Source organism: Acomys minous (genome assembly GCF_964271855.1).
Source record: "Acomys minous genome assembly, chromosome: 3".
Classification (NCBI taxonomy): Eukaryota; Metazoa; Chordata; class Mammalia; order Rodentia; family Muridae; genus Acomys; species Acomys minous.
Window position 1 is genome coordinate 41,865,409 of NC_140485.1, and position 26,272 is coordinate 41,891,680.

At 39.7% G+C, this 26,272-nt stretch overlaps 1 protein-coding gene across 3 annotated transcripts in view; it reads left to right on the top strand.

Moving 5' to 3' along the window:
* Positions 1-26,272, top strand: part of ELP4 (elongator acetyltransferase complex subunit 4) — a 214,318-nt gene that overhangs the window by 124,884 nt on the left and 63,162 nt on the right. The gene's annotated exons all lie outside the window — the stretch shown is intronic.

Sequence of the window (26,272 nt, forward strand, 5' to 3'; positions counted from 1 at the left end):
GTGGCCCGTCTGTCTTTTGCACAGACCAAATAGAAGAGGTAAGGGGAGCTGTGATGAGAGCCGCCACCCCTGCAGCTTTCAAGCCCTTGATCGTTGCACCAATTTCAGTAATTCCCCCAGGAATGTGATACTGCTTTTGATATCAGAAGGAAGCTTATTCTCCAAATTTACTCACTTGGCCTTCTCTATATCCATCCTACTTGATTTATCCAGTTGTTACTGATGATGACTCGTTCATTAATGGCAGAATCTGCATTTCCAAACTTGTCATTTTAAACTTAAGCCCCTTTTCTTATATTTTTGGTTGTGAGCCTAGCCTTTAGCAGCTGAACTATGTCCCTGCCCTTGCCTTTCTTCTTATCAATACCAGTAAAACTAATCCAAATACTATTTTTATTCTAGATATTGTGGAAGTTTCTGATCTTAATTTCCCTAAATTCAGACATACTTACTATAAACAGATACAAGAATCCATTTCAGTAAGTCTTCAGTTAGTCAGTCAGCTAGCGTTTTGTCTGTCTGTCTGTCTGTCTGTCTGTCTGTCTGTCTGTCTGTCTGTCGGTTTTGAGACAAGTTCTCCCTCAGTAGCCGGGTCTATACCTGAACTCAGTAGGTAACCCAGGATTGTTTTGAACTCACAGCAATCCTGCTTCATCTTCCCAAGTGGTAAATTACAAGTATTAGTCCTATCTGGAAAAACTTTAGTTTGAACCTGAGTAAGAAAAGGAAGCCCTCCAAGAAAGAGCCAGATCATATTTTTTTTTCTAGCTATAATTGTGGATTCTCTTCTCAGGGTAATAGAAAGCTATTTAAGTATCCCATGCGAGAATAATGGATCTTTTAGAAGTATCACTCTGGCAGCAATATAAAAAGTTACAGTTTATCTAAGCTGTAAAGGGATAACAAGACTAGTGTCTGTTAGGAAACTATTTTAAGAGACCAGATTGTCATTGTCCTCAACATGGCCTTCCCTAAGGAAGGAAATTAATAAAAGGACTGAACTTAATTACCTAGTGGATGGGGAGGAGGAGTCTAAGCTGTCTCTCACATTTCTAATTTTGAGAACTAGATTAAGGTGTCAAGGTGTCTTGTACTAAAATAAGAAACATAGGGAATGTGCAGCTTAGCATATCTTGGATGTGGAGGTGATTTATAAATATCTGGGTGCATGGATTTGTTCAGAAGAGATATGTGACCCAAAGATAGAAATTTGGCTATTATGTTAGTTTCTTGCCACTGTAACAAAATACCTCAACAAAAGTAAGGAGAAAAGATCCATTTGGCCCACAACTTTAGAGATAGTAATCCGTGGTTGGGAATTACTTTTAAGCCTGTGGTATGGCTGAAGGCATGACAGAGGAGATCTCACCTCATGCATCAGGAAGGAAGGAAAAGGAAATGAAAAGATACTAGTGGCAAAGATCTTTAGAGAGCTTTCAAAGACATGCCCCAACAACTCATGCCCTCCAACCAGGCCCCACCTCTTAGTAACTGTTCAATTCTAAACTTATCAATGGATTAAGCCTTTGGTAAAATTAACATATTTGTGATCCAATCACTTCTTAAGAATGCCACCACTTGGGTACCAAGCCTTCAATATACAACCTTTAGGAGTGTGTGTGTGTGTGTGTGTGTGTGTGTGTGTGTGTGTGTGTGTGCGCGCGCGCGCACCTTTTATACAGCTTGTAGTTTATAATAGAATTCATTTGAATAAGATCATAAAAGATACTTAAATTCAAAAGTAAAGGAAGAACAACCCTATGCAGGGATCTCTTTGAAACTGAGAATAGAGAGAATTTTGAGAACAGTGAACAATGCTAAAATGCTTTGAGTAGAAAATCAACATCAGAGGGTCCTATGGCATTTGGCATGGTAAGGATCCTAGGTGACCAGTGCAGTGGATTTTCAGAGATATGGGCTATGAAACTTTAATTACCTCTATCTATTTCATATACTAACTATGAAAAGTAAATAGACAGTCCAGAAGAGTCCCAGCAAGCCTCTCATACACCAGCGTATGAAGGAGAGGCAGGGGAAGCATGGTAGTCACAGGGAAACTAAAGTGATTTTTCAGGAGCTCCCACACACACTGCTTTTTTGCATCCTTATTGCAATTTTATGCTAATTTTATGTTTAGCTTTCTTTTTTCATAACTATCAGTTTTTTAGTGTCATGAGTTTATTAAAAAAAAAATCAGGGTTGTCCCAAATCAAATTAAATATAGATGCTACTGAATTGTGTAACTTCCACCAATGCACAAGATTCAAAAAATTTATGACATAAACACATGAAGTTATGATTGACAACCTTTTGCATCAATGTGAGGTATCTTAACAAATGATTTTTAAATGAGGCCATCTGTTAAAGTTGCTGGTACCCTGGGGCTGAGCAAGAAGTTATTTATGTTTTCACGCAAATCGAGCTTTAACCAAAATATTTTGGGGGGGAAACAGATGCTTCATAGAAATTCATTATTCCTAAACGAATTGCAGCCATCCAAATATTAGCATCTTTCCTTACAAAAAAAGGCACCATACTACATCCTTATGTGTGGGAATGTGAGATTATTGTGCCATTTCCATACAACGTGGAGGTTTCTCCCTGGCTCCACTTTTGTCCTCACCCGCTAGGATATGCGTGCCTGATTACCAGGACCAACTTTCTACTTACTTAACTGAAAATAATTGACCTTTGAAAATCATCAAGTACTTGAATCTGATTTCCAACCTCAAGATAAACTCAATCTTTCATACAAGTATGAAAGATTCATTTTATTTAAGATATTTAAAATATTGTTTACTTTTTCTCTTATTACTGTGGTCTTTTGGGCATGAATAAATCTTATCAGCTATACTAGAGGAAGTTTTCATAATAGAATACAGTTGTCATCTTTTGATAATTGAACACTTTCTGTAGCAAACAGAACTGGAAAGTAACTGTATATTTTAACTCTACATAGCACAGTCCTAGGTAATGTGTACTCAATAAATGTTTATTAAATGTGCACTGTTAGTAGAATTTTCCTGGAAATCAGCTTCCACTTTTACTCTTCTGCAGTAATTTCATTATAAAGAGTAAATCAGTGTGCACCCAGAATTTACAAGACTCTTCAGTGTCAACATCCATGCTATACTAATTTGAGCTTGTATATAAAGAGAACAAGCACATACGGTTGCTGGAGATAAAAATTAAAGGGACTTCCTAATTCTGGTCGCAGCTGTTACCTTTATTGAGAGAGCAGCATGCCATGTACAGACCTGTGTTTTCTGCAGTTCATGCACCTCTTTGGCTTTGTCACTGAGTGCAGTGGTATACTCCATCCCTGAGACATGTAAGCACCTTGCTCAAAGTCCATCTTAGTACTGTGGACACGCTTCCAGCGCATACTCTTTTAGTATATTAATGATCATATTAGTAATTGTTAATTGGTGTTCTCTCTTGCCACATGAAAATGCTTTTAGCTTCAGCCAGTTTATACCTATTTGAAAAGAGTGACTTAGCCCAGTGATGAAACAGCCTTCTTCTCACATCCACATGCTTTTTGAGTTGAAATATTTATCAGAATGGAGGGCCAGGGGAAATCTGGAGATTCATGTATCTGAAAGGCTCACCTGCTTTGTGCTTATACAGGAAGCCCAAAGCCATTCATTTTCCACCTCAGGTTCTGTGTGCTGTGAGGTAGAATGCCACCTGACACACAGTGTGGCCACATGGTCCCATGGGCTCACTATGAAAGTAACCCCTGCCATGTATCGGTTATGGGAGTCTAGCAGGTAACCTCTCTCTGCTTCAGTTTCCTCACTGCCCAGATGGAAATAAAGAGAACTGCTGTGAAGATGAAATAAGTTATTACGCAGGACAGACTGGACACAAGGTCTGATCTGTGGTGGCTGTAGTGTTTCACACAGGCCAGGAGGTCTGTGCTCTGCCTGTGGAAAGTTAGAGGAGTAAGCATCACCAGGCCAGAATCTCTCTGTGGTCTACATAACGGGCAGATAGTGATAGTTTCTATGAAATGTGATCAGAATAATGCTGAAGAACATAATCGTTCTATACATACGCGTGTGTTGCCTCACTTAAACCTCAGAACAGTCCTTGAAATTTGCTATTTCTTTCCCATTGGAGAGACCTGAGACTCAGAAAAAGCCCTTACACAAGAACAAATGCCTGCTAGATGCCAGTCCAGGGTTCAGTCAAAGGAGTAAGAACAATTGTTCCCGCTCTGATAGCTGAATTGTCAGCATTTGGGCCTAAGTGGTTTCTCTCTTACTCATGATGTATGGCAAATTAAAAGACCTCAAAGGGGCGGGGTCATTTCCAGTACATCTCCTTCACCTCCCTGCCAGCGAGGATGCGCAAAATAGACAAAGTGTTGGTTCAGCAGCCAGTAGGATCCTTCTTTTCCCTGAAACACACACACACACACACACACACACACATACACACACACACACACACACACACACACACACACACACACATTTACAACTGCAGTGTTGCCATGGTTGGCTTGTACTGAAACCTAGGTTTCTGCTTTCTACTAAGGAGATGGCTCTGCAGTTAAAGTGCTTGCCATGCACACTGGAGGACCTGAGTTCTGATCCCTGTCACCCACTGTCTTAGTTGTTTGTCATTGCTGTGATAAAGCACAAAAAGCAACGTAAGAAGGTTGGGGTTTCTTTTGGTTCACAGTTCCAGAATATAGTCTACCAAGGCAGTATGGTAGCTGTCACATTGCAGCCACAGTCCGGAAGAGGAAGGAAGCTTGCACTCAGCTCACTCTTTGTACAATCCAGGATTCCCACCCAGGGAGAGCCACCACCTACAGTGGCCTGGTCTTCCCACATCAGTTAAACTAATCAAGATAATTCCTATGGCATGTCCACGGGCATCTCCCAGGGGATTCTAGAGCTCATCCAGTTGACATATTTAAATGTTGCAACTCCCTCCACGCTTGTAAGCATCCGAACTGGAGTTGTGATCCCTAACACCACATGAGAAGCAGGATACAGTGCATGCCTGTAATCCCAGTGCTAGGGAAACAAAACAGGGTTCCTGAGGGATGCAGACCAGTGAAGCTAGCCAATCAGCAAGTTCCAGGTCCAATGATAGACACTGTCTCAAAAAAAAAAAAAATAAGATGCCTAAGTGACTGAGGAAGACTATTGATAATCAACTTCTGGCCTCTGCATGTACCTACACACAGGTAAACACAGAGCTGAGGATAGAGAGATAAAAACACTGTTTCATGTATGCGATATAGTTATCCTAATTGTACCTATATCATCTTTTTAAAATCGCATTCTTTATTTGTGGTGGGGCACATGTGGCATGGCTAAAGAATGTGGAGGTCAGAGGACAACTTGCAGGAGTCAGGTCTCTCTCTTCACTGTGTAGGTGCCAGGTATTGAACTCTGGTCACCAGGCTTGGCCATATGCGCTTCCACCTACTGTGCCGTCTCACAGGCCCACATGAATTATCCTATGCTGAATAGATTACAGTGTCTGCATTACTTTAAACAAACACATCCGTTTATTGCTTTGAAGAAATTGTTGGCCCTGAATTTCCTGCCTTTGTCCAAAAAACAATAAATTTTATTTCTGGTAATAAGTTTGTTTAAAAATAGGACAGTTATATGAATAATTATTTACCATCCAAGACAATAACAAAATATGCAAAGCACTAATACCATATGGGGTTCCTCACAAAAAATCAAATTGCCAGGTACTCTGTAGTGCGTTCTTTTTTTCAAGCTGATGCACACATAGGTATATAAAAATGCTGTTGTCATTTGGCTCGCTGAAACATTCCCCCTATTTGTCTTCCTAATGTCAGTCATTCTAGAAACTATCCCCCATGTCATCCATCCTTCTGCAGTAGCTGTACCTATTCAAGCCCTTCATTCAGGCAGGAACTTAGTGCTATCTTGATATCGTCATTGCTCTCCTTCTAGAACAGAGTAGAAGGTTCTTCGGCTACCTAGTTGTGAGGACTGGAAAGGCTACCTAACTTTGCTGTGCCCCTCCTTTTATTCCCAGTGGTGTGTTCAGCTACTGTCCCAGTTGCTTTGTGTCCAATTATAATTGTCTTTATGGTAATGTAAAGAAGAGTCCGGTCTTAGAACCTTTATCAATATCCCGTCGCTGCTCAGAAGCAAAGCCGGAATTCAAATACCTTTTTGTTATGAAACGTTGGCTTTCTATACCCACCCTGAGGGATCCTTCCTCTACCCACACTGTCTAAGGCAGTAGTTCTCAGCCTGTGAGTCATGACCCTTTTAGGATTGAATGACCCTTTTACAGGGGTCATCTAAGACCATCAGAAAACATGTTTATATTATGACTCATAACGGTAGCAAGATCACTGTTACGAAACAGCAACAAAAAGAGTTTATGGTTAGGGGTCTTTACAGCACGGGGAGCTGTATTGAAGGGTCGCAGCATCAGGAAGGCTGAGAGCTACCAGCCTGGAGCATTCGTTCAGAGCTTCTCACACGCTGTCCCATGCTTACCACAGCTAACTGCTCTTGTAGATGAGAATGGGTAAGATCCTGTAGAAGAGATTCCACCCTCGCTTCTCCCTCAGCATAACTGAAGAAAGACACATTTACACTACTAGCCTAATGTGTGTCTTCAAGACTGGGTTGATATAGACATGATTCAAAACTCCCAGTTGGTGATTGCTACACTCCTTTCTTCAGATGTGCTAGGCAGGCCTGGTTCTAAACACATGAGCTATGAGCTCATTTAATACTCAACACAGTTCTTAGATTAGATGCTACGGTCTATCTGCAGATGGAGGAACTTAAGGGTAAAGGGTATGAACCTTGTAAAGATGAATCACATACTCATATTTGGCCTTGTAAACCATTTTGGATGGAAACTTGGCTAAAAAATTCAGACTTGGGAGCCAGAAAGATGGTTCAATGGGTAATGGTCCTTGTTTAGCAAGCCTAGTAACCTGAGTCCAGTCTCTAGAACTCAGGCAAAGGCGTAAGGACACTCCATAAAATTGTCCTCTTACCTCTGCATAGTCACTGTGGTACATGTGTCTGTGCACACACACATACTATGAGTAATCACTTCTCTCTCATTTGAACTTTTTTTTTTACTTTAAACAACTGAATTTTATTCTCCCAGAATTCTGAAGCATGCATATATATATACACATACACACACACATATATACATGATTTATATTTATATAAAATGTAGAAAATACATATAGGAGAAAATAAATACTCTTCTTTGGCTTGTAATTATTTTAATTAATTATGATTCAATTAATTAATGAAAGCCATGCTTGGTGGTACATGCTTTTAATCCCTGCACTCTGAAGGCAGAGGCAGGTAGATCTCTGAGTTCCAGGCCAGCCTGGTCTACAAAGCAAGTCCATGGCAGCCAAGGCTACACAGAGAAACCCTCTCTCAAAAAACAAACTAACAAAAAAAAAAACTACAATTAATCAATAATTACAATAAGATTTACTTAGTATCATTAGCTCCTCTTGCATCTATTTATCTGAAAATGACTAGTTATGGCTGAAAATAATTTTTCCATTGGGTATGAATACCAAATCTTTATCCATTCATTGCCCTGTTTTCAGACACTTTGTTTGTTTGTGTCTGGTTTTTTGTTTGTTTTGAAACTTAGAATTTGCTATGTAGACCAGACTAGCCTGGAACTCACAGAGCTGCCTCTGCCTCTGCCTGCTGAGTTTTCAGTAAGATCCATTGGGTAGACTTTAGTCCCTGCCAACATGAAAAGACTGCTGAGCCGCCCCAGAGGCCCTGGGCTGCTGCTTGAGCAATGAAAGGCAACTGTTTGCACCATCTCACGTTTGCTCAGATACTTGACATGATATCCTCAAGTTCTGTCGTTTCCAGTGGTCACTTTTTAGAGTTCTTTTCTGCGCCTTATACACTCAAAGACCTGATTGAGATGAATGTCTTAATAAGAGCATTATGGTTTTGGAGTCTGCTAATTCTTTAAGGGGAAAACCATGAGTCCATGCTAACTACACAGGTACTTAATTTTTTTTAATCTGGGATAGTACTATGGTAATTAATGCTTATTTTATGCAAACTAGACAATATCTGTTAACAGACACATTACTGCCAAGAAAATATTACTTGTCTTAATTATCAGTAATGAAGCAGGGATAAGCTGCTCACTTAGATATCATGTATCTAACGACCTTGTCAGTGAGAGGCTGTGTGAAAGGCACCAGTTTCGCACATTACATGGCATTCAGCTTCTGGCCTTTGTGTAGATCGAGGTTTTGTGGCTGAGTTTTAGAGTCAGCTATAAATTGTGCTGGGTGTTTAAAACTGATTTAATGTCTTGCCTTTAGTACATCATTTTCTCATTTATAAATACTCAATTTTTATCTTGAGCTTTAAAAAATTGGTTGTAGTAATTTTAAGCTTGCATACTAACTGCCAGTGTTTTTTTTTCCAACCTTACCAAAAAAAAAAAAGTACACATATTACCATTTGTTTAACCAAAGAACATACTTGATGGCTGAAGTGTCTTTGTTATTTCTGAATTGACAATCAGCACAGTGTCTGTGATGACAGTTGTAAAGGAAGAGCATGAGTCTTCACAGCATCACTTCCTGTCTGAATTTCTTGAGATAAAACAAAGCTGATTTCTTAATAGAATTTTTCATGTCCCTTAACCAGCCCCTTAATGAATACCATCTATCTCGTGCTACTGAAACACTATTCAAAAGACATGCAGCACGTGGTGGATCGTGCCTGCAATCCCAGTACTGCAGAGCCAGTCTGAAGCCAGCCTGGGCTACATGACCCAATGTGGAAGGAGGGAGGGAGGGAGGGATGGGGGGGGGAGCTTCAAAAGATGAGGCAAGAAAACATGGCTTAGGCTTTATTCTGACCAATAGGAGTAGCACTTATTTGAAGTGACTAAGTAAGGGCGCAGTGGAAGGCATAGCAGGGCACTGAAACACAAGTGGACCTTGATTTTTTTAAGTTGAACCTGTTTTTAGTGGAAAAATCTTACTCAGAGACCAATGAAGACATCAGACCAAAAAGGAACTGTGCTTTCTGAAGTAACTTAAAGCATCCAGGGCTCAGAGGAACAGCACAGAAAGTATCCTAATGCCTTTTTTTAAATAAAAATATTGTATTGTTTCCCCTCCTCCTTGCTGCCTCTCAAATTGATGCCCCCCTCTGTCTCTCCCTCCCTCTTTCCCTCTCTCTCCCTCCATGTGTGTGTGCTAAGTTCATTTAGTGTTGCTTATAATTATGATTTCAGAGCTGGCCATTTAGTATTGGATAACCAATTAAAGGGTCCATCCCTCGGAAAAACTAATTCTCCCATTCTCCGCACCCCTTAGTTGCCTACAGTTCTTTGTCTAGCCCTGCGCCCTTCCACATTAGTATGTCTGTTGATGATGTACTTGTTCGGATCTTGCTTAGGCAGCCATGTTAAGGTGTCATGGGTAAAGCTTCTTTGTCACTCTTAGAAGGCACAGTCTCACAGCAACCCTCCTGTTACTGCTCTTACAATCTCCCCGTACCCTCTTCCACCATGTTCCCGAGGTCTTAGGGTAGGAGTTTTGGCGTAGGTGTATCAGGGGCTGAGTGCATCCCTGCAAGAGTTTTGTTGTAGATGTACTGGGCCAAGAGCATCCCAAGATCAGTTATTCTCTGCATTTTTATCAATTGTGGGGTTTTGTAATGGTCTCCATTTGATGAGGAGTGAGAGCCACACTTCTCTGTGGGTATAATGATAAAGTATTTAGAATGCAGTTAGGAATTGTTTCATGTTAGTAAAGTAATGGTAGCAGGTGCTCCTCCAAGATCCGTGATGTCACCAGGCCCAGGTAATTGGCTAGGTTTCTAGTACCAGGCATGCTGTGTCTTCTGTTAATCAGGCCTTAAGTCCAATTAGACAGCTCTAGGTGACAACTAAGATATGAGTGTCACTATTACACCCTTAAAGATATCCTACCATCCTTGGTCATCATTGTGGTTCACAAGCATCATAGCTGAGTAGAACTGTTGGTCGGTTCCTTTTCTTAGAAGCTCGCATACCACCTTCTGGTACTATGAAAGCTAGTCTTCAGAGGAAGGTTTCAGATGAGACCAGCTCAGGTCTCTGTGTCCTGTGTTCATATTGCAAGGTATCTTCAGCCATAAATGCTTACCTTCAATCTCTGGGAAAGAACCAAAGGCAACAGCAATAGTCTTTTAAAAAAATTTTTGTGTGTTTGGAGAGTCTCTTGGACTCCTGTGACCAGCAACTCAAAGTGGGGTTTCTTGTGCCTGGTACTGGGGTTTTTGTCTGTCTATAGCATTTGAGGGTAGCATTCTCAGATCAAATAATTTAACTTCATTTATACTATATGATTATGTACACACATATACTTATATTTAATGTATATCACATATTCACTATCTATTCATCAGTTGAATGATATTTGAGTTCTTTCCCCTTCCTAGCTGTTGTATATAGATCAGAAATGAACATGGCTAGCAAGTATCTGTGGAGTAAGATCTCAAATCCTTTGGGCACATGCCAATGGGTTGTAAGTTAGATGAGCTTTTGAGGGCTTTTTCAAACTGATTTTCATTGTAGCTGCACCAGTTTGCAATCCCACCCACAGGGAATGAGGATTTCTCTTTTCCTACATCATCTCCAGCATCTGTTGTCAGATGTCTTGTTGATCTTAGCCATTTGAGCATAGATAGGGCGAAATCTCAGAGTTTTGATTTGCATTTCACTAATTGCTGAGGATGCTTATTTGTGGTTGTTTGAATAGGATGGCCCCATGGACTCATGGGTTTGAATACTTGATTTAGAGGGAATGGTACTATTAAGAGGTGTGGCCTTGTTGGAGTGGATGCGGCTTTGTTGGAAGAAGTTGTGTCACTAGGGAGTGGGCTTTGAGGTCTCAAGCTCAAGCCAGTCCACTTCCTGCTGACTGACGATCTAGATGTAGAACTCTCAGCTCCCTCTCCAGCACCATGTCTGTCTGCACGCCGCCATGCTTCCCACCATGATGATAATGGACTAAACCTCTGAACTGTAAGCCAGCTCCAAGTAAACATTTACTTGAGCTTTACTTTATAAGAGTTGTTACGATCATGGTGTCTCTTCACAACCATAAAACCCCAAGACAATGCTGAACATTGTTTTGAAATATTTCTTAGCCACCTTTATTTCTTTTTGAGAACTTTCTCTTAAGATATATCTATAACCCACCTTTTGAAAGGTTGTTTCTCTTTTTTTACCTTGTTTAGTTTTTTTTCCCTTGGTTTTTGTTTTTTGTTTGTTTGTTTGTTTGGATTCTTTATTCTGGATATGAATCTTCTTATGTATTGCTGACAGATTCTCACTCTGGGCTCCCTCTTCGCTCAATTGATTTTGTTTGTTTGTTTGTTTGTTGTTCTATGCAGAAACCCTTTCCTTTTATTGTTAACCTCAAGTCCTTTGCAAATAAAGTCTATTCAGAAACTCCTTTCCTACATCTATATCTTGTAGTATACCTACTGCGTATGTTTTTTTCCTAGCACTTTCAGTGCCTAGATTTTGTTTGTTTGTTTGTTTGTTTGTTGTGGCTGGTTGGGTTTTTTGTTGGGGTTTTTGTTGGGGTTTTTGTTTTGTTTTGTTTTGTTTTAAGACAAGGTTTTTCTGTGGAGCCTCAGCTGTTTGGAATTTTACTCTGTGGACTAGGTTGGCCTTGAACTCACAAAAATCCGCTGGCCTCTGCATGTAACACCGCTGCCCATATGGTTTTGGTTTTGGTTTGGTTTTAGTTTTAGTTTTGGTTTGTTGTTGTTTATTGAACTCCACATTAGTAAAGTTGGAGAGAAAAATACAGACTATTCAACCTCTTCACATCTATGGTGGGAAACAGAAAAATCCAAAGATAAATTATAATCAAGTAAGTTAGTCTAGTTAATGAGTACTATGATTGAGTTTAAAGAAAAGAAAGTTAGTAGTGGGTGCTTTCTTCCCTTCCTTGTTGTGTGGCTACTGAAATAATTTTTGAAAATCTCTATTGAAAGAAGTGTTTCTGAATGTCTTGATCTTGTATTTCTTTGTGTGAGGTGGGGGAGAATGAAGACTCAGTGCTGATGCGGAGACTCTTTCCTCAATTGATCACCTCTCTTACCCTCTTTGAGGCAGAGTCTCCGAGTCAAACCCAGAGCTCACTCACATGGTGTAGTCCTGCTAGGCGGCTCACTCTGTGCATACCATGTTCTCTTCCTTCCAGGACTGGGATTCCAAGTGCGCTGTCGTGTCTACCCAACATTTATGTAGATCTGGGAATCCAAATTCGGTTCTCTTAATTCCTAGAAAGACCTTTAACGACCTGAGCCATCCCCTAAGCCCTTACTGTTCCTGTTTCAAGGGCACAGTCCTAAGTAGTCCATTGACCTTTGCTTATTTTAAAGGAGGAAGGTGTGATGGTTGCTAGTCCTCTTCTCTGGCTTTACTTAAGAATTAGGATCGAGGGCAGGAATAAGTGAGCAAGACAGAAGTTTTCCACTGGGGGCACTTGCATTCCTTCAGTTCCCCAAGGGCATCACACACAGTGGTTTCCTCTGCTGACAACCTGCCACCCATCCCTTTGTCTTCTCAATCAGGCTAACTTCCAGGTATCCTTGAGGCTGTGGCTGCATGTGGGCCTCCTTCAGGACTTCTCTGTTCTAACCACACTGAATTTAGTGCCTCTGGTTTATGTCCTCACAGCATCCTGTACTTACTGTCATAACAACACTGCATGTCAGTTAACTTCATCATCACCTTCTACACGCTCAGTTTCATAAACAGAGACCACAAATGAGTTCATCACTGATTTCCCAAAGCCTAGCGGAGTTTCTTACCCAGAACCAGGTCAGGTGTTGGATCAGGGAAGGGTAGTGGTGACATATACACCACTTCCCACTCAGAGGGTGTACCTGCTGGATCAGTGGGTCATACGTGAGTTTCTTGTTGGGGAACAGTGACTGACTATGACTTCAGAAGAATGATCTTTTTAGGTCTTTGTTTCCTCCCAGAAGAATGACAGCTCCTGCACCTCGCTTTTGTCTTCCTTGTACTGAAATAAAGTTTCATCTAAATTGAACACATCTGTGACTGTCAAGTGATAATTTTCTGTTTTCACCATTCCTTCTGTGTTTAGTTGATATTCTGTAGAGAAGAAATCTGCCTACCCATCTGTGTATTCATCCATCTCAGCACAGATTATTTAATTTTTTTATGTTCAAATTACTAAAACGTAGTGAGCACATCTTCAATTCAGTTTGGCTCTGTGCCTTTTCTCATGTCTCTGTCACTCTTTTAGTGGCTCCTTACTTTCTGACACAATTGTATTTTCATCTTACCCTTCACATGTCCTAGCCCTAGAATTAACTATCTTGCCAATAGGCCTTCCACATACACCTTGTTGTGTGTCAGAAAGGGGAAAGGAAGCAAAGATATGTAAGCACAAGAAGTGTTCTGTAGATCACTGATGCTCGGAGCTCTCCAGAGCGCAAGGCTGCCAGGAGAGAGGAGAGAAAAAAGAGAATGTCTTTGTGATAGTTATTGATAGGCACACATTGTTGACTATACCTGTTTGTATCTGTGGTAATGTGTGCTCTGTGTACATGAACATATGTGGTATATAGCTAGGAATATTTCCATTTATTAGCTATAAAATTGGTTCCTTCAAACTTCTTACTGTGTTTTATAATGCTGCACATTTTATAGCAGTGCATCTGACTTTGATGAACAAATGTTTATTCATTGCTTTCACATGGCTCATGGCTTATAGACATGTTACTCTTAGCCCCTGATACCTTTTGTCTTGTAGGATGGAGCAATGCTGTCCCTTCCTCTTGTCTCACCTTCTTATTCCTTTCTTTTTGTGTTATCAAAATTCTGAAGCTAGAGAATGAGGTGGGGGGAAATGTTACTTAAATTTTTCTGTGATTGTACCAATACAAGTGTAAGCATATAGAGAGAAAATGTATATATTTTTATTCATTATTAAAACTAAAATTTAAAAATATATGACCTCAGTATAAGGATCTTTTAGTTAGCTAAAGTCTTCTGAAACATACAATATAGTTGAAAATAATAAGTAACTCACAGAAAGATAAAGGCTTTATCTAAAATAGTCTTATATGACTAAAATTTATCAGTTTAATACAAATATGTGTTTAAAGTTTCAAATTTAAGTATACTATGCATATTTTATGCTGGAATAGACTAACAACCCACCCCCGCTACAGCTGGGAAGGTTAAACAACACTATTCAGATCTGACTTAGATATAACAGCTGTTCAAATGCCAAGGCGTATTTTACTTGAAAATGTGACCGTTCAGTTCTGTTAAATATAAACTGCTATTGAGGCCATGTGCACTATTTTCTTCAAAACAAAGCAGTTCCCCACATGCAGTAGAATTGTTACTGAAGTTCAGTAGGTCTTTTTTTTCCCCCTTCAACTGAACTAATTCTTTCTCAGCTTCTGAAGACATTAAGTGTGACAAGTTTCATTATCTCTTACAATCCATCTACCTAATCAGTCCTTGCCAATGCAAAAATAATACAATGACGAAAAGCCATAGGGAAGCATTATTTTATGTTTATTTGCAAATATGTATACAATATATATAAGTGTATGTATATGCATATGTAAAGAATTTAAATGAAGTTATGACACTTAGAGTGACAGTGTTCATCCCAAGAGCCATAGGCTGCCTAGCAAAACCCCAGAGCAGTTTAGGGAAGCCTCCATTGGATTCATGGCCTAAAGAGTCTAAGAGATTCAGAAATTATCACAGAAATCCACAATGTGTCAAAATACAGAGAGCAGCTAACCAAGGAGAGCGCATCCCCAATTGACATGTCTGTACTACAGCTCATACACCTGAGGCTTGGGGGCCATCACAGAGGAGGGGACAGAAAGATTATTAGAGTCAGGACCAAAACATCTAATGTAAGATAGTGTTTTCTACATCTCACAGGGAGCTGAACCCAGGAAATCTTGACAATCAGTCATCTAAATAAGACCTGCACAATGGCAATACCAGTTGCCATGCCAGTGTGGATGGCGGAACTCTCACAAGGTCCAATTCCTAAATTCCAATTCCTGCAGCCAACTGAGGGCTATTAAGGGATAGAGAATCAATTTTTCTCCAAGGATGAGCCCCGGATCTGATCCCAAGTGGTCAACCATAAACACATGTACACACACACAAAGCTGAATGTTCTCAGCAGGTCATATTTACGTGTGTGTGTGTGTGTGTGTGTGTGTGTAATAGTAATAATTAAAGAAGAGGACATGAAGTTGAGAGGAAGAGAGGACAATGAAGAGTTAAAAGGAGAGAATGGAAGATGAAAATAATATAAATGCAGTACTCATATACATTTTCCAGAAAATACATTACATGAAAAAATAATAATGATACAGCTAGACATTTGCAACCCTTACTGCTTTTGGTGGGGCTCTGATTAGTTGGGATGAAAGTCTTTATTTTGTACTAAATTTAGATGGTTTTATTTGTGGACAGTAGTACCACCGTAGCCATATGGCACTTTATTTGATTGTGAGTTTTGTAAGTACTGTTGCTGAGAATGAAACAAAGAGAGAAAATACTTAAGTTCACAGAATAGTGACAAACATTTTAAAGAGTGGCATCATCATTGAGCACTCATGGGATTATTTGTAAATGGCAGAGGAAGATCCATTTCGGTTTCTCAAGATTAGTAATATAGAGTAAGATAACATCTACAAATAAAATTTTTCTGAGAGAAGCTGTTCAAAGCCAGTTCAGTCGTCAAGAGAAGACCCTTGAACCACAGCCTTAAGGCTACCCAGAAGTTAGCCTAGTTGAGAAGCCACTGGGAGGGTTAGAGGCACTGTTAAGGTAGCAGGTTTCCAAACAGGCAACCACTGATACCCTTGGAGAATTGAAAGAATTCAAATGCAGCACTGGAAATTTCTGGTTTGCGTACTTTTTCATGTTCTTGGCTCTCAACAAAGCTAGAGTGGAAAACTGTCCAGGTGTGTTATATACCTGTAACCTTATCACTCTGGAGCATGAAGTAGAACAGCTCCAAATTTAAGGCCTGCTAGGACTACGTAGTGATTTCAAGGCCAGTATAAGCAGCTTGGTTAAACCCTGTCTCCAAAATAAATAAAATAAGAGGCTAGGTATATCACTCAGTGTTTAAACACCTGCCTAGTATATACAAAGCCCTGAGTTCCATCCTCGTAACTGAAAAAAATATTATTATTATTATTATTATTATTATTATTATTATTATTATTATTATATATTAAGTGGGTACCATATGACATTTTAATACACATGTGTATTGTGTAATGTTTAAATCAGAATAGACATAGGAGAATGAATGAGGACCGAACGTTGCTTAATGACTTAACCTTCCTAATGCTGCAACCCTTCAGTAATGCAGTCCCTTGTGTTGTGGTGACCCCCAACCATAAAACTATTTTGTTGCTACTTTATAACTGTAATTTTGCAACTGTTTGATATGCATGATGATCCACCAGTTGAGAACCACTTTAATGAGTTTAATGAGTACAGAGTTCCGGATTGGAAGGTAAAACAGGCCTGAAAAATAATAGTGCTGATGATTGTACAACAGTGCAAAAGTGCCCAGCACTACTAAGCTATACACTTAAAGGTGCTTACAGGATAAATGTTGTGCTCTGTGTATTTTACCATGGTATGTAAAGATTCTTTTAAGCCTGGCTTATAGTTTTGCATGTCAGTGACTTTTGTCATAGACATTACTAAGCATTTAATCTTAACCTTAACAGAAAATTAGCATATGTTAAGTAAATGTTAGTCGTCCATTCTGGTATCAGGAAATCCCTAAATGTTTTTAATTTACTACAGCTTTTTTTAAGGTATGTGACCTTTTGAAAGGTCTCTTCTAAATTTCCTTTTTCTTACATACAAACCTGCGGGTGACAATGTCTGTATCAAAAGGTTACTAGAAGAAGTAGTTAGTACAAAAGTTCCAGCTTAAAATTTCATGAGGAAAATGTTAAACACAATTTGGTGAAATACATAAGAAAGCACTGAAACCCGATTAAGCACTTTTTATTAGACATTGCAGTGAGTCAAGATTCATTTTGTGGCTGCCTTTGAGGGTGCCTGCCTGGGTGACAGCTTCGAGTTGCCACCTGCAGTTTGAATTACTCCTGCTGGTACGTCATTCATGTATTAGCTTGGCTTGCTAAGCGTGGCAAGGACCCTCTGACTTTGTGTTTAGTCTCTTGGGACCCTCACTGGCCTCCATGGACCCCAGTGTCTTGGCAGCAGCACACCATGTGACTAACACAGAAAACCAAGACAGGGGTGCAGCATGGCAAGTCTCAGGAAAGTGGCCGTCACTGTTAGCTGTTTCCCGGACACTGGCAAGAGCTATGGCAGCTTCTGGGATTTCATGTCTTGATGTGGATATGAGCCTGCCAGTTTTAAGCAATTGCAAGGAATCAAAATGATGTTTTTCAAAGCATGAATTTTCAAATCTGAATTATGTATGTATGCATGCATGTATGTATATATATATACATATACATATATATTTCTAACCTAGTTTTATTTGTTTGTTTACTTTTACATCATGGTAGGAAGTTCTCTCCCCTCCTCCCAGTCCCCCCTCACCTCCCCTTTTCTTCCCCTGTGCGCCCCCTCCCTTTCTTCTGAGAGAAGGGAAGACTTCCCATGAGTATCTAACAGCCCTGGCCCATCTTCTTCTCTTAAGGCTAGACAAGGCCAGCCAGTTACAGGAAAGGGATCCAAAGGCAGGCAACAGAGTCAGAGGCAGCCCCTGCTCCTGCTGTTAGTGGTCACACATGAGGACCAAGCTGTACATCCGTTACATATGGCGAGGGGGGGGGAGGGCGAGGGTAGATCCATCCCATAGATGTTCTCTGGTTGGTGGTTCAGTCTCTGTGAGCCCCTTTGTGTCCAGATTAGTTGATTTTGTAGGTTTTCTTATGTTGTCCTAGACCTCTCTGGCTTTTTCAATCCTTCTTCCTCCTCCTCTTCCTCCAGCTCTGCCTAATGTTTGGTTGTGCGTCTTTGCATTTGTTTTCAACAGTTTCTGTGTGTAAGCCACTCAGATGACTGTTATGCTCGCCTCCTGTCTGCAAGAATAGCAGAATATTAGTAGCAGTCTCAGTGTGATGGTCTCTGTCTCTCTTCTTCTTCTTCTTCTTCTTCTTCTTCTTCTTCTTCTTCTTCTTCTTTTCTCTCTATCTATCTATCTATCTATCTATCTCTCTCTCTCTCTCTCTCTCCCCATGCAACTTATACTACTAACAATATTTTTAGCCTAATTTAACTTAGTCATTGCTTCATTCAGGAGAGGGTGTGATGCAGTTACATGATTACTGTCAGTCTCCACTTACTGAAACAGAAAATAACTAGACAGAAGAATTCTCAAAAAGATTGTCTGCCTGGTGTCTTCTCTCCAGGCACCTTAAACTAGATCATTTACTCAGCTGTCTTAGGGCAAGCCTGCAATCTCTGTGGAAATCCATGCTGCTGTGTCATATTTTATTTTTATAAGGTTTGTTTTGTTGTGTGTGTGTGTGTGTGTGTGTGTGTGTGTGTGTGTGTGTGTGTGTGTGTGTGTCTGTGTCTGCCTGAGTACAGATACCAGAAGAGGGTATTGGATCCCCTAGAGCTAGAGTTACAGTTGTGAGCCCCTATTGTGGGAGCTGGGAACTGAACTCCAGTCCTCTGCAAAAACAGCAAGTATCCCTAAGCACTAAGCCATCTCTCCAGCTCACCGTTCATATTTTTGAAGAAAGCAAAGGATATGACTGAAAAGGAATTGGTACAGTTGATTTTTCTTAGGCTATGATGTCCCACACACACACATTAATTCAAGTGAGGGTACTCACTTTGACTGACTGAGACAACTGTCTGTGGCAGCTTTCTTTGGGCACACACAAAACTTCACTTCAAGATGATTTTTTTTGCTCTCACTCTTGGCACTCTAAGAACTGGTAAAGACAATGTTGTAAAGCATATATATGTGTGTGTGTTATAAAGCATACACACACACACACTTTTTTTTTTTTTTTTTAGTTTTTCGAGACAGAGTTTCTCAGCCAAGCACATGGCCCATGCCCATAATCCAAGCACTCAGGTAGCCAGAAGCAGGTGGATCTCTGTGAGTTCAAGGCCAGCCTGGTCTACAAAGTGAATCCAGGACATCCAAGGCAGTTACACAGAGAATCCCTGTCTCCTGGACTCTCTTTGTAGACCAAGCTGGTCTTGAACTCACAGCTGCCTCTACCTCGCAAATGCTGGGGCTAAAAGCGTGTACCATCTCGCCCAGCCTATGCCCCACTCTTGATGATTCTAGGTTGTATCAAGGCGTCAGTTAAAACTAACAAACATAAGCTGAAGAAAACCAGAACATAAAATAAGGTGCAACTATCGATGGGCTTAGAAATGGACTTTATCTTTGTATTATAGCTGGAGTGTCAGTCTCTCATTGCCTTATCTGGCATGTCAGTAGCCTATGCTTGGGGCTTAAAGGGGAAGAAGTTGTTAAGGACTAACTCATTGCTTGTCCCGTTTTAAAATCTAGCATACCTTTTATTTTGTTTGTAGTTTTTAAAGTTTTTATGTGTACATATGTGTCTATACATACCACTTATATACACCCTCCTGGAGGCTGGGGAGAGGGAGATTCAGATTTCCTGGAACTAGAGTTAATTGTAAGTCACCTGATGCCTAACTCATGCTCAAAGCCAACGCAAGATAATAATAGGTGCAGTTATTGCTAAGCGGTAAGAATATTGAAATCTCTCTGCTACTATATAAAGAATAATGCATGTGTGAACCTCCATAGGCAAGCCAGCTGCTGTCGTCCCTGCACCTGTGACAATCCTCCATCTTTGTTAGAAGCTTCTTACTGCCCCTCACATTGGGCCCTCCTACAGCTAGGGAGCCATGTTTGCCTCACATTGGGCCCTCCTACAGCTAGGGAGCCATGTTTGCCTCACATTGGGCCCTCCTACAGCTAGTGAGCCATGTTTGCCTCACATTGGGCCCTCCTACAGCTAGGGAGCCATGTTTGCCTCACATTGGGCCCTCCTACAGCTAGGGAGCCATGTTTGTATCACTCATCCATTGCACCCTGGCATATAGTTTCTGTATCATTCATTTGTTGCATCCCAGCATATAGTTTCTAATTTATTGAGTGCACTCAGTAAATAGTTGTTGAATACATGAATTAAAGAAAGAGGAAATTGTTGTGAGCTAACATGTGATCAGGATGAGACTAGAAATAGGTTTTCAAATAAGCAAGATCTGGCTGAACAGAAAGAAAAAAGCATTCTGGGTTGTTGTCGACAGAAGGATGAGGTATTGATTAGTTATAAAATGACTAAGATACAGCAAATTGAAATGATGATTAAGACTGGAGGAGTTAATTATATTTTAGGGAAAGGGGACCACTAACCAGCTTTCGACATGTCATAGCTGAAAAAACAAGACCTGAAGAATGACAGACTCAAGACTTAACATTGCTGCATCATTTGACGGAGAGAGCTTACAGCAGCCATGTATCCGCGAGCTCAGGCTGATCCCTTTTTGAATGATGGCCTTGATTTTGCATTGTGACCACCAACTGCCATTCTTTCCCTTAATTTTCCTCGACTTTAGGCTGTCAGCTCCACAAAGCCATTGGTGTCACAATTACCAATATCTAAGAATTAGGTGGCAAGACCAACTGTGAGCCAGCTTCTATTTGGGTTTGTTTGCTTGCTTGCTTTAGGACAGGATCGTAGCTATGCCAAGATGTCCTCACACTCACTATATAGCTGAGGTGGTCTTGAACTTCTCATCCTCTTGGATCCTCCCAGGTGCTAGAATTAAAGGCATTGCCCCACCAAGCCTGATCTGTGAAGCACAGGTGCTGAAACTCAGGATGCATGCCTCTACCACCTGAGCGCCCAGGCCTGACCCAAAAATCTAACTAGGAAGTAACAGTGATAATCTAACTCAAAAGTGATAAGGAAATGAGAAAGTAAAACTATCCTTATATTGTGGTGGTGTATCACATCTAACTATTCCCTGGACATGGACACTTCTGACCAGGTAAACGTGAGGCCAAGCAGAAAGCTGCTGCTGCTGGTGGTGGAATAACACTGTGGTGCCACTAAAGGAAAGTATATTAAGCTTGCAGTAGATGTAAACATGAAATATAAAATTTATTTCTTCTCAGAGAATCATTATTAAAAGGAAGATGGGTTGCAGAAAGCATAGAAGTAATCAAAAACATCTCTGGGACACCTTTGAAACTGAAGGCACTCTGTACTCATGGTGTTAAGTACCCTCATAACAAATCATACAGAAGAGCTATAGACCTTCCGGAAGTGGGCTGACGGTTTCTGAGAGCAGCCTGAAGCCATCTTTCAGAGCCCAGAATTCAGCCGGGCCCATCTGAATCATTTGCTCCCTATACCGTCTATAGTCTATAGTGGAAGTACAAGAAAAAGCAGCGGTGAACTGTTGTCTTCTTTCTGCCACCAGAGTGGCCTAGGTTAGGAAAACTCCTTTAAGATTAATTCAGTCCTATTTTTATCTACCTGGAAATATCGTTATTCTTTTTAACAATATAGCAACAATAAAGCAAAATTGTATATGATCTGCTTGTATGTATGTATGTATGTATGCATGCATACGGATCCATAACATCTCTGCAATAAGATAAATTTCTCTCAGAGCTATTTTAGACTCAGTGGAGTTTTTTAAGAAATGTTTTGAATGACTTAACAAGTTAGTCATTTATTTAATCAGCAGGTAGGTACAGCTTTAGGCCTTTTGTTTGCCTTTACTTTACCATAACCAGTTAAATGGTAAACCTGTAAAACTGTCATCTGGCTGGCTTATACTAAAGCTTCATATTAATGATGCAGTTGATGAAAGTAAGTATCAGTAACCTGAAGATGCATGGTGCTGGGGACAAAGGTGGCATTTTACATTTTTATTAACACTAGTAATTTTCTCCCGCTTGATTTCTTTTAGGCCAAGCCCAATTTCTTCTAAACCATGGGTCAGTGAGCTCAGGCTTATTCCCATGTGACTGACGGGCTTGATTCTGCAACAGTATCACCAAGTACTGGTCCCTCAGTCTAGTTACTGCCATGGGATAGAGAAGTGTGAAGCAATGTGTACTTCACTTTAATCTCGCAACCTGTGGCAATCCCGATGCCATCAGAGCTGTGTGCATTTGTGAAGTGTGTACTGTCTGCAGTGTTATTAATGCAATACTAGCAAAGTCTACTAAAATGCAAGCAAAATATCTTGTTGCCTTTCCTTGTTAAGCATCAGAGAGAGAAAAAAGAACGTGCTTGAGAGGAAGTGGTTTGGTTTGGACTAGGCAAAGCTTGCATTCAGGAAGCATCTGTCCCATCCCAGTGTAAAGTTGAGGTTTTGCCTGGGATGCAGTTGCTTTGGAGTTTCTTGCCGCATCCTCCTGATTGAAAATGACATTGTATTAATAAATCAGAAGAAGCTGCTACTAACTTGATAAATAAGTACATTTAATGCACAAGATGGAATGGGGTTTGTTTAAATACTTTAAATCGGGCCTTGTGCTAGTCCAGTGATGTCAAATACATTTTCATTTTTCAAAGATTTTAGTTAGGATTTAATCTTCAAAAATATTAATAACAGCTTACAGCAGGTAAGCTATAAAATAACACTGGATGCTGTCTGTTTAGTTTCTGGTTGAAAAGGCACAGCAGTACTGTAGTTCATTACCTTTGAAAAAAACAGTAACAAGATAATACAGCTGCTCTGATTAAGATGTAAATTCTTTCTAATTAGAATGTAAATTCTTACATTTAAATGAAGACATCAGTTGTCAGGATGCCATATGATATCTTCTCCCACCTTGCCTGAATGAAGCCCTCACTGCTCATCTAGGCACTGAAATAGTTTTACAATCCCTTTGTTCTCTGATTCTTGTAATATTCTCTCTTCATGTTCCCTTTTCACACTGCTTTTGTTTGTTTTCCCCCTTGCATCTGATATTGTTGTGCCTTGGGATTTTGCAGAAATTTGGAATGAAAATTGAGTTCAGTCAGTGCCAGTATTTGCTTGTGCCTCAATTACTTCTGCTGAATTTTCCTCAATGCAAATCAGGCAGGTTGCATAAAGTGGTGCATGTATTTGAAATAATTAATTTTCCGTAAAATGATGGATCAAGTCCAATCAACCTTCATGAAATCTAAATAATAGAATAGAGAATTAGAAATTAATTAACATTTTGTGCTGTTAATATTTCATGGTGTAAACCAGTAATAGTAAGTTTTATCTGTTGGTTCTAACTTTTTCTTTATTGAATATTGATGAAAACCTTCTGCTTCAATCATTTATTGCCAGAAATATGTGAACAAGAAATGCCGTATCAGTAACACAAGTGAAGGTTTCAGAGTTCCCAGGTCATACAAGCAGTCAGAAAAAGCTATAACATGAATGAGGGACACCAATCTATAGATGTCTGCTTTGCAGCCTTTGAACATGGTATCACCGCATATTTTATGATGTGTTTCTTCAACTAGATAAAGTCTAACTCTAGAAGCAAATCCACTCAACCATCCTACAGTGCTAGGGAAGGAGACAGCTAGAAACTGAGAGAACAAATGCTTTACAGATGCAAGAGAGCCTCCTTCAGTTTAGTTCACTTGGTTGCTTTTTTTGGTTTTTTCTTTTTTTAAGTTTTTATCATAGAGAGTTCTAACACATATCTAAGCAGAATGTATTATAGTAAAGCCCATGAAGCCATCTACCATCTTTGATCATAAGGTGCTAAATATGAAAACAAAGCAAACAAACCTGAAATGATGCTGAATAACAACAGAATACCAAACGATTGAGGCCAAGACTGGGAGACAGCAGACGTTTAGTGGCTTTTGTGCAATTTGTCAGTTTGTAGAGAATGAACCAAAAAATGAAAAAAACACTGCAGGCCGACCAAAGATGACATAAGGAGAGATGTACAGATGAGCAGAATCTGTGACAGCAAAGAAGAAATTGCTACAGTGCCATTAGAAACTTCAATCTTCATGTAGAAATGGGTGCATCAACTAAAATGCAGACATATGAGATCCAGGCAGTCCATTTACTTTTGATTAGGCTAAAGGCAATTTGGTGGCATTATCAACATACCTTCTACCTTTCCAAAGAACAATCACTAATATTAGTGAGGTATGGAGGCTCATGCTTGAAACTGCAGCACACAGGGAGGCCACTAAGGCAGAATAACATAAATTTAAGACCAGCCTGGGCTATGTAGTTAGTTTCAGACCTACCTAAAAAAATAAAAATTGAAAAGCAACTTCTACTACAAATGAAGTTCTTTTCCAACTATTTACCATGTTTACAAATAAGGCATCTCTAGTGACTAAAGCACAGATTACATTTTTTCTAACCAAGCTCATTAAAAATAAATGTAAATAATGAACATATAATAATAAAGTTTGTGTATTTCATCTTGATTTCTATACCCAATTCAATCAAAATATTTCCATTGTTGTTCACACTATCACGTCTTTTTTTTTCTCACTTTCCAAGTTGTATTATTTTTATTCAGTCGCCACATGACTTTGAATAGCTACATTATTCAAGAGTGTTTTCGGTGTTTATCTAATCAGCATTTTAAGTTGACAAACTATTTTTTTAATTAACAGGAATTTACTATAATAAGCAAGGTTAAAGATTTAGTATGTTTTTTAATATTTTTATTTTTGCATATACATTTATTACACATATATAAAATAAACTACATACACCAAGAAGAACCATGAAACAATCAGGAATTATATTAATTGTATTAATGTTAAATTCATAGTATTTATTTGTATTTGGAAGCCTTAAAGAAAAACATCTCATCTCTATCAACTTAAAACATCTATCTAGCATGTGGTGTCGCTTGAATTTTTGATCTTAGCCATTCTGATGGGTGTAAGATGGAATCTCAGCGTTGTTTTGACTTGCATTTCCCTGATGATTAAGGAGGTTGAGCATTTCTTTAAGTGTTTCTCAGGCATTTGATATTCCTCTGTTGAGAATTCTCTGTTTAGTTCCATGCCCCATTTCTCGATTGGGTTATTTGGTTTGGTGGTATTTAATTTCTTGAGTTCTTTATATATTTTGGATATTAGACCTTTGTCAGATGTGGGGTTGGTGAAGATCTTTTCCCAGTCTGTAGACTGTCGCTTTGTACTCTTTACGGTGTCATCTGCCTTACAGAAGCTTTTCAGCCTCATGAGGTCCCATTTATTAATTGTTGACATTAAGGCCTGGGCTGTTGGTGTTCTGTTCAGGAAGTTGTCTCCTGTGCCAATATGTTCCAGGCTCTTCCCCACTTTTTCTTCTAAGTGATTTAGTGTCTCTGGTTTTATGTTGAGGTCTTTAATCCACTTGGATTTGAGTTTTGTACAAGGTGACAAATATGGGTCCAGTTGCATATTTTTACATATAGACATCCAGTTAGACCAGCACCATTTGTTGAAGATGCTATCCCTTTTCCATCGAATGGATTTGGCTTCTTTGTCAAAAATCAAATGCCCATATGTGTGTGGATTCATATCTGGGTCTTCGATTCGATTCCACTGATCAACCAGCCTGTTGCTGTGCCAGTACCATGCAGTTTTAATTACTATTGCTTTATAGTACATGCTGGCGAGGATGTGGGGAGAGAGGAACACTCCTTCATTGCTGGTGGGAATGCAAACTAGTACAACCACTTTGGAAATCTATCTGGTGCTATCTCAGAAAAATGGGAATAGGGCTTCCTCAAGACCCAGCTATTCCACTCCTTGGAATATACCCAGAAGATGCTCCAGCACACAGCAAGAAAATTTGCTCAACCATGTTCATAGCAGCCTTATTCATAATAGCCAGAACATGGAAACAGCCTAAGTGTCCCTCAATAGAAGAATGGATAAAGAAACTGTGGTACATATACACTATGGAATACTATTCAGCTATTAAAAACAAGGAATTCCCAAAATTTGTGGATAAATGGATTGAGCTAGAAATGATCATAATGAGTGAGTTAACTCAGAAGCAGAAAGACTCAAATGGTATATATTCACTTATATCTGCATATTAGCCCAACGGGCATGTCCCACGAAAGCCTTCACTTACCAGGAAACAGAGACAGAGGAGAGGACATTCTAGTGGGACTCTAGATGTGAGATTCATGAGAGAAAGGCAAAGTAGAAGGACCCAGAGGGTC